General features: G+C 34.3%; 1 protein-coding gene across 3 annotated transcripts in view; it reads right to left on the reverse strand.

The window, feature by feature from the left end:
• Window positions 1-17040, reverse strand: part of LOC110115605 (exocyst complex component EXO70B1-like) — a 63374-nt gene that overhangs the window by 8668 nt on the left and 37666 nt on the right. Inside the window, exon 4 of one of the 3 annotated variants that reach the window (XR_003700017.1) lies at window positions 1088-1212. The exons of 1 other annotated variant lie outside the window; for it this stretch is intronic. The gene's annotated coding sequence lies outside the window, so the exon portion shown is untranslated. Of the gene's footprint in view, window positions 1-1087; window positions 1213-17040 lie in introns of those variants that run through there. One more of the 3 variants, XR_003700006.1, reaches the window with a different exon arrangement.

Consider the following 17040-nt stretch of genomic DNA (forward strand, 5'->3'; position numbering starts at 1 on the left):
TATTTCAGGACGCAATAAAAAGATTTTACTTTGTTCACAACCCAAAGAGGAGTTTTACGTTAACATGCCTCAGCATCCAAAAAAATATAATTTAATGCCGTGAAATTGTGTGAAGCTTCGACATATATTTTTGGATAACATAAGCTTCAATGTCTAGGAAAGGGCGGCAAATGAAACTAAGAAAAATTCTCTTAATCACCATAAATCTCAAGGTAGTATTTGAATTGAAAACTTTTCAAAATTAAATTCATAATCATCCAAACTTCAATTTCAACAAACTTATTGTGACGCCCCATGCATCCATAGTGAAAGGATTCGTCGACAGTCTTGATCAACCTCAATCTTCTGCTCTCTTCCTCTAACCTGAAAATATTAACCACATATAATGAGCTTCAAAAAGCCCAGCAGGTCACATAATACCTATAACTGAAATCAAAGAACGGTACTGAAATAATATGCATGTCAGTCAATCAAATTCATCACAGTTAGTTGCACATGATCAGTGAATCTATGCAGCAGATACGAAAATCAGTAATACAATAGTATCAATGAAACCTATTCCATATCAGTCAATGAATCACATGCAGCAGTTCAATATGATGTATCAATGAAGCGATAATATCAATGAATCAATAATATCCATGTCCATAGTATCAATAAGTCAATGCAATATCGATATCCATATCAATATCAGTATCAATATCAATATTCAGTGACATGTATAATATGCAACATCAATGAAATCATACAGTAACAGTAAACCCGTAAATCCATAATATATCTGTAAATCCGTCAATAAATCCATTCATCAATAAATCCATTCAAAATCAATAAATCAATAATCGATATAAGAAGTCTGTCGATATCAATAAATCTATAAATCTGTTCAAAATCAATAAAATCAATAAATCCGTCGGTAAAAATAAATGCATACAGTAATCAATAGAACATTGATATTGATACTGATATTGATATGGATATCGATATTGCATTGATTTATTAATACTATGGACATGGGTACTATTGATTCATTGATACTATCGCTTCATTGATACATCATATTGAATTGTTGCATGTGATTCATTGACTGATATGGAATAGGTTTTACTGTATTGATTTGATTTCAACTGTTCTTGCGATGTATTGGTTTGATTGTTTATATGATTTCATACCGATTGGATCAACCTCAATCTTCTACTCTCTTCCTCTGACCTGAAAATATTAACCAAATATAATGAGCTTCAAAAAATCCAGCAGGTCATCTAATACCTATAACTGAAATCAAAGCACGATACTGAAACAATATGCATGTCAGTCAATCAAATCCATCACAGTTAGTTACACATGATCAGTGAATCTATGCAACAGATATGAAAATCAATAATCAATGCATGATCAATACAATCCACAATCATCGGTAAAAGAATCGATAAACAGTAGGAAGAAATCCATAAAGTTCAATAAATCAGTACATACGTCAAATCTCGGAAGAATCCAGTCAAATCGATAGAGAAAAATTATCGTCTCGATAATATCAATTAAATCAATATCGTATCAATAGAATCAATTAAACCAATCATCTCTGGTCAATAATATCAATCGGTATGAAATCATATAAACAATCAAACCAATACATCGCAAGAACAGTTGAAATCAAATCAATACAGTAAAACCTATTCCATATCAGTCAATGAATCACATGCAACAATTCAATATGATGTATCAATGAAGCGATAGTATCAATGAATCAATAGTACCCATGTCCATAGTATTAATAAATCAATGCAATATCGATATCCATATCAATATCAGTATCAATATCAATGTTCTATTGATTACTGTATGCATTTATTTTTACCGACGGATTTATTGATTTTATTGATTTTGAACAGATTTATAGATTTATTGATATCGACAGACTTCTTATATCGATTATTGATTTATTGATTTTGAATGGATTTATTGATGAATGGATTTATTGACGGATTTACAGATATATTATGGATTTACGGGTTTACTGTTACTGTATGATTTCATTGATGTTGCATATTATACATGTCACTGAATATTGATATTGATACTGATATTGATATGGATATCGATATTGCATTGACTTATTGATACTATGGACATGGATATTATTGATTCATTGATATTATCGCTTCATTGATACATCATATTGAACTGCTGCATGTGATTCATTGACTGATATGGAATAGGTTTCATTGATACTATTGTATTACTGATTTTCGTATCTGCTGCATAGATTCACTGATCATGTGCAACTAACTGTGATGAATTTGATTGACTGACATGCATATTATTTCAGTACCGTTCTTTGATTTCAGTTATAGGTATTATGTGACCTGCTGGGCTTTTTGAAGCTCATTATATGTGGTTAATATTTTCAGGTTAGAGGAAGAGAGCAGAAGATTGAGGTTGATCAAGACTGTCGACGAATCCTTTCACTATGGATGCATGGGGCGTCACAATAAGTTTGTTGAAATTGAAGTTTGGATGATTATGAATTTAATTTTGAAAAGTTTTCAATTCAAATACTACCTTGAGATTTATGGTGATTAAGAGAATTTTTCTTAGTTTCATTTGCCGCCCTTTCCTAGACATTGAAGCTTATGTTATCCAAAAATATATGTCGAAGCTTCACACAATTTCACGGCATTAAATTATATTTTTTTGGATGCTGAGGCATGTTAACGTAAAACTCCTCTTTGGGTTGTGAACAAAGTAAAATCTTTTTATTGCGTCCTGAAATATTTACCACGGTAGATAAATATAAAGTTTAGCGTCCTAATTTTGTAAAAAGATCTAGCACACAAACAGATAGAAGATATGAGTGCATCAATCATAAGAGATACCTGAATTTTTACGTGGAAAGTTTTGAAAAGGAAAAAAATCACAAGGACTTGCCCAATTGAAATGATTCCTCTAGTATTGGTGGTTGATTACAAATTATGCCCTTCCTCGGAGGAGGAAGTAGCTCAATATAGCAAATATACACTGTATGTAACACAATACATAGAGAATGGCATGACAACTGCTCCTAAGAGAGTATTGATATGTTCATTTGATTAGTAGGAAATAGTCGGCAGGTGACTATAGTCAGAAGTGTCACAACTAGACCAGATATCACACAAGTCATACCGTGTCAGATTGTGACAATGCCAACCCCAATATCTGATCGAAGAAGCATTGAAATAAAACTTATAGTTTATATACTATACAGAGTCACTATTGAATGCAATATAAAACGGATGACTACGAAATCTCAACATGATTTTCTATATATCATCCAAAATAAATATAATCTGAAATATATCTACACCATAACTTGATAATAGAGAGCATAACAAAAATAAAAGCCAAACATGCAAAAATCAAAACTAACCAAAACATATCTACAACACAGATCGAATCCTGTTATCTAAACTACTCAGCTCGTTCTTTACCCTCCACTGGGCCTAAACATAAAAGCAAAAGCAGAGATGAGCTAACACGATTTAGTAGGCTATCATAGCCTAAAATAGAAATCAATAACTAAAACCAAAAGAACTGAGAACAGTGTGTAGAATCATATACTGAAATTAAATACAATTAAATAAATACTGAAATGAATTGAGAATCCCACCTCAATAGCCCATTGGCTCCACCATAATAACACTTCGGTAATAGAATCCCGCTATCATAACAGAATCTCACTTCGATCGCCCACTGGCACCGTCATAACAGAATCACACCTCGTCCATCCACTAGCGTCAGCATAACAAAATCACACCTCAGTTGGCGATTAGCGCCAGCATCACATTACAACACTTCACAATATATATTTTATTGTATTTCATTAATTAAAGCATAATTGAACTCAATTCACAAATGGCCAAAATGATGTAATGGTAGAAAACAAAATTATTATTTAGTAAAAATTCATAATTTTAAAAAACATAAGCACCTGTTGATTATTCTGAAGATTTAAAAATCTCTTTATATACAATTTGTTTTGTATAAGGACCTTGAATTGAAGCATATATATCGGGTCTAATAAGGACTTTTATTTGTCTCATTGAAATACCTCTTGATAATGCTTCATATAATTGTCCATGTGAAAAATTATGATATGAAAGATAAATCCCAACATTAGCAATTGTCTGACCTTGTGACTTGTTGATTGTCATTGTAAAACATAAACGTATAGAAAATTGATTCCTCTTAAATTTGAATGGTAGAGAATCATCTTCACTTATACATAAGGGAATTCGATGTATCATAACAGTTTTTCCATAAAATTGCTCAATATAAATTTCAGCAATAATATTATTATTTTTAAATGATTTACAAATCCTTCATTTCCCATTACACAAGCCATTTGATGGATCCAAATTCCTTAATAACATGATTGGACATTTTTTCTTGAGAACAAGATGATGTAGAGGAAGTCCATTCAGCATCAATGAGTTAAAAAATTCAATTTAAAAAAAAAAATTACAAGTATTATTAGTAACACTATCAAAGCTGAAATAAACAAATTATTCTCCTGGAAAGCATTTAATAAGTTTTTCATTAAGTTTATCAACAAATTCATTTTTTGTTGCTAATATAGCTCTTTCCTTAATATATTCTAAAGATGAATCATTTTGTTGTAGATAAGGAAATATTATATTTTTTAATAAATATTTAGAATTCTCATCATTTAAATATTCTCTTATCATGTCATAAGAAATATGCACTAATCCATTTCAATTTCTTTCTCATCTCTATTTCCAATTCTAAATATGAATTCACAAAACAAAGGATATGTTCTTGCTCTCATATTTTCCTTTAATCTGATAACTTCCGTTCCAGACCATAAATATGATTTTATCAAGCTATAATTAACCATTTTCAATCTAGATGCACATCTTATCACAAGTAATACTTATCAAAAATCACATTCAAAAATAACAATTTTACCACCAAAGTAATTAGAATTATTCATAATATTTCTTACAGTCCTATCTAAATATTCTATTGTTATACGTTTCACTATAGGTGCTTCGAACCAAATTATAATACTTTATTTTATCAGTAACTGTGCAAGTCCACTTTGTTTAGTAATTATACACATGCAGCTTTTCACCAATTTATAGGTATTTTAAATCTTGAATGTGCAGTTCAACCTCCAAGCAGAATTGATGTTACTACTCCAGATATCGTCATTGCTAATGCTATATGACCATTACATCTTAATTTTGCAAGTATAGCACGGTATAAATATATTTTTCCCGTACCTCCAGAACCATCAATAGAAAACATATCATTTTGTTTTTTATTAACATGACTAATAATTTCATCGTATGCATTCTTTTGTTCAATATTGAGACAATGAATATTATTTATATCTTCAATAGCAGTAAAAATATTTAGATCTTCAATCATTTCTTTATTATGGACATCGCCATTACTTTCAATAAAGTCACTTTATATACTTAATATTTTTGGCAAATCAAATCCATCAAGGGAATTCCCCATTCTTTCAAGATGTAAATTAATATCTGATAATAATTTAACCATGCATTCTTCATCAGTAATCATACTATTATTTTGATAATCACGAGATAAATCCTTGTAGTAATCAATCCACAACTTGCAAACATTAGTTGACTCACAATAAATAAGAATAATGACAAATAATTGTCTTAATGCATACATTTCATAAATTGATGCATCATTTAAACATTTTGATATATAAGTATCCATACCTAATAGAGCACGATTCTCTGCAACTTCTTTAAACATTAGACATTGTATTCCATTAACTTGTAACAAATTAGAAAATGATATAGGTCTGTATACATGATTTAGCAAAATTCTCATATAATATCTATCACCGTCAACTGAATTTGCTATGTTAATACGACCAACAGTGGCGGATGCAGTGTGGGGGCCGTGGGGGCACAGGCCCCCACTGAATTTGGGATTAAGTACTAATTAATATTAAATATGATACATTAAATGCATACTAAGTAAGTTTTTTTGCCCTTTTTCATCCTAATATCTTATATTCCTTCGTTCACTAATCGCCTTTCCCTGTTCCGCAAGAGCAGGTTGCTACAAACCTCCAAGACGCGTGAAACTCACCTGCTCGGACGAGTCCGAACCCTGCCGCAGTGCCGCCGACAGCCCATTCACCATCGACCGAGCCCGAACGGCGCCGGCCCATCGTGTGTCACCCCTCTTCCGAGCCGGAATGTTGTCGCCGCTTTAGATCGAGTAACTTTGCCATTTTCTTTCTTGGATTTGCCTATGGCTTTGAGTTTGCCTTCTTGTCTTTTTTCTTCATATATGATTTCTTTACGCAAAATATTTCTATTTTATAATTTCTCAAGAAAGGCCTCTGGTTTCGTTACCACAAAAGTTCTAATGCAGGAATTGAGATTCTGATTTTTTATTTTATTTTTGGGCATCTAGGTTAGTGCAAACTAATACATATTTCATATATCATATATTTATGCAAGGCTTGAACTTAATATTTCATAATTAATAGTTACGTTCCCAGCCAACGGCCCAACGACAGATAAAAGGAGAGCTGTCAAATGAGATACAATTTTGGTTTCATTTTGTTGAATCATATTCTTATATATATGTGTGTGTGTGTGTGTGTGTGTGTGTGTGTGTGTTTAAACAATTGTAAGAAATATACCTGTAGAATGTGAAGATGATAGCAAACAAGCAATTTCAAGATTTGAAAATTACTTTCTTCTTTTTCAAGCAAGAATGATGGCTTGTGTTTTTCTTTTCTTCTCTTTAGTAGACATTTTAACATATTGATGATTGTGTATTCTATTTTTCTTTTTCCTTTCATGTCAAATATATCTTTAAAAGTTTTTAACAATGCAATTAATAAATATGAATGATGTTTAAACAAATTAATAATAAATTTTCAAATATATGATCAATGAAAGTTGAAAACATCAATTTGCTTTATCTAATCAAAATATAGATTAGATAAATAATCATTTGCCTTTTACAACACCACAATTATAATGTAATTATCTAAATTCATAGTTAACTTGCGGGCAGCAGTTAAGTAATTATACATAATAATTCAGTATCAATTATTGGGCTGCATGTTATCTTCTCCACTTACCTCTGCCATTGCACGTTCCTATGTACTGGAGCTCATCCAGCCGTTGGAAAACAACTCTTATCATACCGTTGGAAAACAACTCTAATATATAGACTACTATTGTATTACATGAGGTACATGAGGTGGGGGGGAATGCAAAGGCATGATTATGCTATGAGAAGGCTATAGTGTTTTTTCTTATACTAATTTCCATTTTGGTAGTTCTCTGTTTCTATTTTTCTGTAGGTCAAAAGCAAGGCTTCTTCATCTTCTTGTATTGGTACTATATTTGAATTTTCTTCACATTGAAGAACGCCTTCTTCATCTTGTTTTTCTAATTATTTCACTATTTGACCAATATTTTGGCCAAATTTGATACAATTGGGATGCCAATTGCCACCCAAAAAAAAAATCGATTGATGATTTCCTTGAATTACTCGTTTTTTGTATTATCATTTGCTTTAATGTCTTAATATAAGATCTATTCCTATGTGACTAGAATATTTTCTTTGTCAAAAAGCACATGAAGATCATAATCAATTTTTTTTTTATTGCTATTATTCATATTATGTGATTAATAATCTACTTCCAGCTTTGAAGACTTTCTATTAAGACCAAATTTGCTGCAAATTTTTAAATACTTAGACAACTCTTTGCAGTTGGCTAATTGGGAGAAATCCTTCAGTTTTCTTATTGTTTGATGTACAGTTTTATAATTTATGGGGGGAAAGAAATAATCAGAGATTTGCTGGTAAATGGAATAATCCAACCTCTATCATGAGCATCACTAAAAATAATATTTGTCTCAAATCTAGTAGATGGAAGCATTTTGAACAACTAAAGGAGAGCTTTCCAAAATGTTTTGTTTCAGAATTCTGAAATGCTGCAGCTTCTTGGAGCTTGGTTGTTGAGGTCTGTTGAAGACTTTACACTAGTCTGACGTCCGAGTTTTTATTACTGATATCTTAGTTGACATTTCTGCAGATTTGCTTGGCTCTTATTTTGTTTTTTCTGCATGTTGTTGTTAGTCTTTTTCGTTTGTTTCTTTCCAGACTTGCTTTATTGTAATTTTCCTTTTTATTATTAATAGATGGGCTCTTCCCCGATTTACCCCAAAAAAAATATTGATCTTAATTATGATTATTATTATTACCTTTGTGGATTACTTATTACATTTGATAGCGTTGTATTGTGCTATATAACCTTGTGCTTTGTTGTTAGCATATCGCATGGACCTGTATATAAAAAAGAAAACGTAAAGGATCGATGAAATTCATCGTTTTAAGTAATTTAAGAGCTCAAGCTCTTAATATATACACGTTGTTATATTAGGGTGAATAGCTCGTGTGGGAGAGAACCGGCTGGGCAATGCTCAGGTCTTGGGTTCGATTTCAATGGGCAGCAGCGCAAGCCTTAAGTGTTGGCCTGGGCTAATTGGTGCGGGTAGCTTGCTAGGTCGGCCGAGATTTACAATCCGCAACACGCATTGGTTCTTCATCACAAAAAAAAAAATTATTAGGGTGAATTGATTGGATGAGAATGAGGTGTATTGTTTTTATTAAAATAATCCAACCTATTGTTATTCCAAAGAATTAGCGGTGCATCTATAAATTAATTTAAATATGCACATCTTCTTTAATATCTATATCACTTTTCAAATTTTATCATTTATCACTTCCTATAAAATATTAATTTATTCATTTATTTACTATCTTTATGTAAAAATAAATATAATTTGCACCGCATCAATCACCCATTCAATGGCTATTTCCTTATCCTCCATCTGCGACCTTTGATTTCAACCCTAGATTTTCTCTATCACATTAGATCGGCCGTTTGGCTTCCAAATACGGTATATTAGCGTTTCGATTGCTACCACATCCGGCCGTCGACTTCCAAGCCTCATCGTTTCATTTCGGGCGGTTACCATGCCTCGCCGTCTTATTTCTCGCTACCACATCTTGTTGTAGTGTAATGAAGAGAAAAACTTCCCCAATGCATATGCATACATATTGCTATCCATTACTTCACCATTCGACCTTTCAGCGGTGTGGGCTCCGAAAATTCGGCCCCGGCCTCCGCTCGCTCTTTCTTATTCGGCGAGGGAGTTTTAACGAACGAAGTTCCGGGGTAAATTTTGGAAGTATTATTTTTTTTTTGTTTCTTTTGAGCTTAATCCAGAGGTCAACAAGCGGCTACCAAACGCGAGCGTTTCAGTTCAAAAGCAGTCAACTAGCCGAACAGATCCCCATTTAAAGGCCAACGCTATTGATCCTTATACCTCAAACTACGAGCAAAAAGAACAAAAGTAGCGGATCGAGCAGCGTGCGGGTTGATACGACGCATCACTTGAAGGGTCAAATGACCTCCGATGGTAAAACGGACAATGACATTGCGATCAGAACAACGAATTCTGTTAGGTTGAAGCCCCTCGCAATCGAATCGGATGAGATTAATCAAAAGGGATGAACGACACGAAAATTAAAATGCGAGGTAGATCAAGCGACGACGAATCGACGAACAGACTTCGTTGTTGTGTCTGAAACGTCGTCAACCTATAAAAACTACATTTTCTTTATTCAATTCGAAGCATTTGAATAGGTGGAATAGATCCCGAGGCAAAAACACGCATTACGAGGGAAATTTGCATCGACGGTGACGATCATGACGTCCAACCATGAAACGGACATCGTCATTGCGTCCGGAACATCACCGACATTTAGAATATATATTTTATTTAATAAATTTGGATCGTCTGAGATGGTGACAAATTTCTAAGCAATTCAAATATGATATGAATGCAAGTGTTATGAAGGAAACGAGGCCTCGAAGACGCTCGGACGACGTCCGATTGACAAACGGACAGCGTCATTGCGTCCGGAACGTCGTCGACATTCAGAATATACATTTTATTTAATAAATTTGGATCGTTTGAGGTGGTGTCACAAATTTCAAAGGGGATTCAAATATAATAATATGTATTTCGAGAAAATTAATTCTCGACGAGTGAATCTGGAACGCCGTCAACACACTAAATGCACTATCAATTTGTTCAATTTTGATATTCGATGAATTTGACACGTAAAGCGGAGCGATTGGCATGTAAATCGAGAAAATATATCAATCGATATTATTTTTAACTTATTAGCACAGTTATGTCATTTCAAATTAATATTAATATTAATAATGATATAAAATTATTAATATTAGCATTAATTTAAAATAAATTCAGAAGTCAAAATGAAGACTCAAATCAAAATTAATACCTTACCTCGTATGCGTCGAAAATCTCTGCTAAATCCGTAAATCCCGCAGATGGCAGCGACTGGCCTCGATCAGCCCTTCGTCTCCTTGTTAAATCAAAATGAAACGAACAAATGTTGGTTTTATCTCCCTTCGTTGCTTCCACGTTAAAAACTTCAGAATTTTCAATCTCACAAGCTGCTTCTCCGGTAAACTCATCCCACCGAAATCACCTTATGTGTCCAACCCTCCATCTTCACCTGTTCGAACACCCTGGACCAAACGCAAGCCCTATTAGAAGCTTTCTACTGTGCCGATACAGCAGCTTTCTACTACTTCTCCCTGTTCCATACTTTAAGTCACTCCAATCCGCAACCAGCAGCCAGCAGATCGTCCGTCCTCGAGCTCCTTCACGTGAAGACCGGCTGCAATTCTTCTGTCTCCTTTAGCCTAGCCGAACTCCAGCTTTTGAAGAAGCCTCACAACCTTCCTTGTGGTGAGATTTCTCTGCCCGACCTTTGCAAGGCCAACACAAATGTTCCGTCTTCTGCAACCAAGACCTGTCCGTCCAATCATCCGCCTCCCCCTTCATGCAAAGCTGCAGCCGCTAAGCTCAGCCCTGCCCATTCTTTACATCAACAGCAGGCTTCTGAGGCATGCTTAGAGGTTGGAAAATGTGGACTTGATGAGGAATTCGATAGATTAAAACATGACAAGAGCTTGTTGATGTTAGAAGTCATAAAGCAAGGCAAGAGCAGCAGAACTCAAAAGCTCGGCTTCAAGCCATGACAAAGAGGCTAAAAGGAATAGAGTAGAAGCAACAGTAAAGGCTGACATTCTTGGCAAGAGCAGTGCAAAGCGCTGGATTTGTAGATCAGTTAGCTGAACCGAAAGACAAGAGAATGGAGCTTGAAGAATGCCATTTCAAAGAAGAGAAAACGATCCTTCAACATTGTGCCTGTAAATGCTGATGCGAGTACAAGCCAACTACAACTTCAAGATCCTGAGACTATATATACTCTTCAAAGAAATGAGCACTCTGGACATGAACTTTTAGAACTTGAGAATCTGGTCTCAGATGTTCAAGGATTGAATGATATACAAGAAGAGGAACAAAATGAAGAACAGCAGCTAGTGGTTCAAGAAGAGGATCTAAATGAAGAATTCTGGCAGTAGTTTCTTTTTTTTTTATTTATGAAAAGATTTCAGATAAGCCAAGAACATATGGACCAAAAATCCATTAAGGGCATCTCCAACCGAAAAACTCATTTTTCACTCCAAAATGCAATAATACATCAAAATGCAGTAACTTGTCTCCAACCGAACTCCATTTTCTAACACCAAAAAAAGAATATTCCTATTATATTATTTCCTATATTTCATTTTATATATTTTTAATCATTACTATTATTTATCAAATTTTTGAATTACATCTATTATAATTAAAACAAATATTTTTTGCTCTATAAAATAATTTGAAATATAAATATGTCATAAATAAATAAATATTTAGTTAATAAATTGAAAATTACATTAGAACACATAAATAAAAACGAGAAAAATACAAGGCATCTAAAATAGTATTAGTATATTGATCCTAAAAATGATTAATAAAAGCATTTCGCAGTGCAATGTGGTTCTCTTTGTTTCTGGTTTGTTTATGGCGAGCGATAAATTCTTGAAATTGGATATTTTCATCCGTCACCTTTTCTACATCTAGGGGTGGCGCTTCTCTTGGAACTTGACCTGGTCTAGTGAAATTGCGTTCATCTTCAATTATCATATTATGCAAAATTATGCATGTAGTCATAATATCACGCAGTACATTTTTTCTCCAAAAACGTACAGGTCCTGCCACAATTGTGAAACTAGATTGGAGAGTTCCAAAAGCACGTTCCACATCTTTTCTACATGCTTCCTTTTTCATTGCAAAATATTATTTCTTTGGAGTACGTGGTTCTTGAATTGTTTGAACAATAGTTGACCATTTCGGATATATATTATCAGTCAAATAATAACCCATGTTATATTCTTTTTCTTGAATGACATAATGACAGAGAGGAGCAATACCTTGAGTGAGATTAGCGAATAGGTGGGAAGACTCTAACACGTTTATATCATTATTAGTGTCAGGCATACCAAAGTAAGCAAGTCATATCCAAAGATCACAATCTGTCACAGCTTCTAGAATAATTGTAGGTGATTCAGTACATCCGGCGTATTGCCCAGCCCACCCGGTAAGACAATTTTTCCACTTCCAGTGCATACAATCTAAACTGCCCAACATTCCTGGAAAACCACGTTGTTCATTAATGTTAAGAAGTTAGCCACATCATTGATTATTGATGATCTTAAATATTGTTCTGAAAATATCTGAACTACTGCTCTACAAAATATCTTCACACTTTCAATTGTTGTTGATTCGTCTATTCTAACATATTCATTCGTAGCATCTGCGGTAATCCATATGCTAACATCCGAAGGACGGTTGTTACTTTTTGGAAAGGTGATAAACCAAGCTTACCGGCACGATCAATTCGTTGCTGAAAATATATATCATTTGCTTTTACTGCGTCAAGGATACGCATAAATAATGTTCAAGACATTCGAAATCTCCGTCAGAACATTGTATCATTGTACAATGGATTACTTGAAAAGTAATCTTGATAAAGTCGAAGATCTGCAGCTTCTCGATCATGGTTGATAAAAGCACGACCTATAATTGAGCCTCCTACTGAGATGTTGTTAATAGGTTGTGTAAGAAGGAATTGAATCATCAAATTGTTATTTATTATCGCACGACGAAGCATTGATTCCTCTTTATATAAACTATTTATAATTTGGAGTGTGTCTTCTTCATCTGAGGAAGAAGAAGATGAAAATGTATTATGCATATTGCTTATGTGATGTTAATGTGATATGGAAATCTACTATTTATAGGGGAAGCTTCTTGAGATGTGTAATGATATCATATGACACATTATTGTGAATGGTCACATCTAGGCCATTCTTCTTCATCAAATTGTTATTTGTTCGTAAATTTGTCCACGCTGAACAAGCCCAAATTTTAGAAAAGAGGTTCGGACAACAACAACATCAACAACAAACTCCTTCTTCAAGCTCATTTGGACAATATCTCAATGACCTTGGCGGAGCCGATACCAATCTTCCCGATTATTAGATTGTTGTTACTTGTTATTTTAATTTTTTTTTTATTCGAATGTAATCTGTATTTTAATTTTGTTGGGTATTGTACTTATCAATATCTTTTATGTATGAGAATTTTATCTTAATTTTTTTCTTAATGTTAACTTACATTAATTAATTTTGTAAAAAAAAATTAGATTTCTAAAAAATAAGATATTTCTAATTTATTAATTTAATTAATAATAAAAAAATTCTAAACTTTAATCTTTAAAATTAATAATTAAGTTTCGAATAAAAAAAAAACAAATGCCGTATGAACAGTGCGACGCCAATGCCGTATAAACAGTGCGACCCTAATATTGGCGTCGCACTATTCATCTCCCTTCGAATGCCGGCAAATATAGCGATCGGTTGGAGGGAAGGAAGAACGGCAAACACTGGTTTGCCGTTCGGTTGGAGATGCCCTAAGAATGATAGTTGGAAACGTCAATAGCAGGCATTTGATATTAGCCCTCCTGGTGAAGAACATCCTTGATCCCTATGAAGAAGACAACGATAACCATCAAGAGAAAGAGGGGGCCGTGTGGTCTTATTCGAAAGGACAAATGTTAAGGAGGCATGGTCCTAGACAGGAACTGGAGAAGCTAGACTATTCAATCATGAAGACATCCAGAGTTTTGCTACAAAACAGAATTTCAAAGTCATGAACCTGAGTTTGACCACCTCAAAAGCTTGGAAATAGAAGAGAAAATCAGCAAGATCATATGGTGCCAAACTTCAAATGGTGCATTATTTCCTGTCAACTAATGATAAGACAATCAAGTTTTGGAAGGTACAAGAGAAGAAACTGAAGGAAATTTTCTAAGATGAATGTTGATTCTTCACAAGCTTCTGCAAGTGGTAACATTCCTAACTCATGTTCAGCCAGTTCAAGACCGTGCCTCTCAAATGGTGGGTGTTCTGAAAGGCCAATCAAATTCCACTGATTCCTGCTGTCATCTACTTCATCTCAGCCTTCCCATTCTTCTAAAACCCAAAAACAACCCAGTCACAAGGCATTACAATCTCCTACCTGCAGTCCATTCCATCTCTAACTTCACCTCCCACCAAACCAACAATCAAAAGTCCATTTCTCTACTTGAATTCAGCCCACTATAAGTAGCTCTCCTCTTCCATTTTCTGTAATCCACTCTACAGCAGCCCATTTTCCTATACTCTCAAAACATACACTTAATCCAACCTCAAAACAGCCCAAATTCTAACCAAATCGATACAAGCTGTAAGTATTAGTTTACCCATTTATTCATGCTAATTATTGTTGCTTGGTTAATATAGTTAATGGCATGATGGTTGTTGACGGAAATATACATGTGTATATATATATGAGTGTGTGAATGTATATGCATGAGAGTTAAAAAAGGGATTAAAAAAAAAAAAAGGAGAGTGAGAAAAGAGTTGCATAAAAAAAGATATAGAGAGAGGTTTTGTGTTTCTTCGCATTGTCACCACCGTCCCCGCCGCCGACATGCAAAGGTATAATTTCTAAACTTAGATTTCCACTCTAGTCATTGGTGGCAAACTGGCAAACCCCCTATGCACTCACGTAGCATTGTGGGGAGGTAAGCTAGTGCGATGCCTGCGACGAGGCGGGAAATCGCCTAAAATCCTTCTTCAATGCTAGCGACGGGCCGGCAAACCCCCTACGCGCTCACGTAGCATTGTAGGGAGGGAAACCGGTGCGGTGCTTGTGGCGAGGGGGATAAATAAATATATATATATATATAATAAGTACCTCCAAACGCTCACATAGTGCAGAGGGGGGAAATAAATTGTACTCTTTAACAACAAAAACTAAAAAACCCTTAAACGCTCAAGTAGCGGGCGGAGATAAAAAATATATATTTGCAACCGCGCTGTCATTTTTGACACCTACCTGAAGCGCTCATGTAACGTTGAGGGGAAGGTTGCCTCTTGGTTTTTCCCCCAAACAGGGGAGATGCCGGGAGGCTGCCGAAATTTTCACTGAAATATAGGACTTGGACAAAATGTGAACAATTTGAATTTGAGCTCATATTTGAATTTGAGCAAATAAAAAGACTTTAACTCAATTCAAACAATAAATAAACTTGCACATCAAATGAAATGAACAAGATTTTAAACATTTGAACAAAGTGCAAGAGGACTCAATTTGGGATCACAGTGAACATGAACTTGAACTGAACTCAAGCTTAAACTTACTTGGACAACAGAGGACTTGACGAACGGAAGAGGCTCATTTTGAGCCTGAACTTTATTTGAACTTGTTTTTGGACTTGAACTTGAGCCCAAGTTGTGTGACATGAAACATAATTTACAACAAAATTTTTGATAAAGTGACAACACGAAAATAAGAGCCAAGTGGAGAAATAATGCAATGAAATGTCTACAACTAATAAAGCAAAATCTTCTTTGAAAATCTAGATATTGTCACTTTAATTGGGTGACAACTACTTGCAATCCATTCTGCAAGTATCATTTGACTTCTAAATAACAAGGATCATGAGGAATATGGCTTAATCATAAAGCTATAATGTGAGAGAATCCTTTGGATCATGATAATCCATTTGCAAAGATGGACATGTTACATCTCTAAACAATGATCAAATGGAGATGTAATAACGTGCTGAAAATCAATGATTCAAAGTTTTCATTCAATATCAAGAGGTCACCATACCAATTGAGAAACAAGCATTAGTGAGCAAACAAAAGACTTGTTGAATATAACGAACGATAAGTGCATCGTTTACGTGCAAAAGCAACGGGCATGTCAATAGCAACTACAAATAATGATTGATGATGAATGAGTTCTCTATATCTCATTCAAAAGCAACAAACACAATGATATTTGCGCGGTGAACTCAATGTCAAGTGACATACATTTGATCCTCTCAAATAAAAGTGACTAATATACAGTAGATGTAAGTACCTGCGAGCTCTTATAGCAAGGATATCCAAACATCCTTGCCAGTCAACATACAAGGATAAATAAGTAGCGAGCACAACTCAACCAATTGCCAATAATAGCATGCAGGAATGTGTGTTGGTCTCCTACAAAAATTGGAAGACTAATGTGTACTGGACAAAGCAACCTACCAATCAATATGTATGAAGAAATTGATGGCAAATGCAAACTCCTATGAATTACTGTAGGAGATCTGTGACATACACAAAATGACATCTCCAAATAGACACAGGAGACCGTCATCAAATGCAAACCTCTACGAGTTGCGAAAGAAGACTTATTTCATAGTTAACATTTCATTTGCAACTAGAGAAGGAAGATATGCAAGTGAATACATCAATTCACTGCACGCAAGGAAAGATGAGATGCATCAAATACAAACTCCTATGGGCCGTCACAGAAAATTAGTCATAAACATCACAAGTAAGGTGCAAATGTACATACAATGTCTTATCTAGTCAAAGGTAGTATACTTACAGTACATGTATACAAGGCCTTTGCAAGTTGTTACGGCACCCTCATATTCGAC

The sequence above is a fragment of the Dendrobium catenatum genome, unplaced genomic scaffold (assembly GCF_001605985.2).
Source record: "Dendrobium catenatum unplaced genomic scaffold, ASM160598v2 fragScaff_scaffold_199, whole genome shotgun sequence".
In the NCBI taxonomy this organism is placed as follows: Eukaryota; Viridiplantae; Streptophyta; class Magnoliopsida; order Asparagales; family Orchidaceae; genus Dendrobium; species Dendrobium catenatum.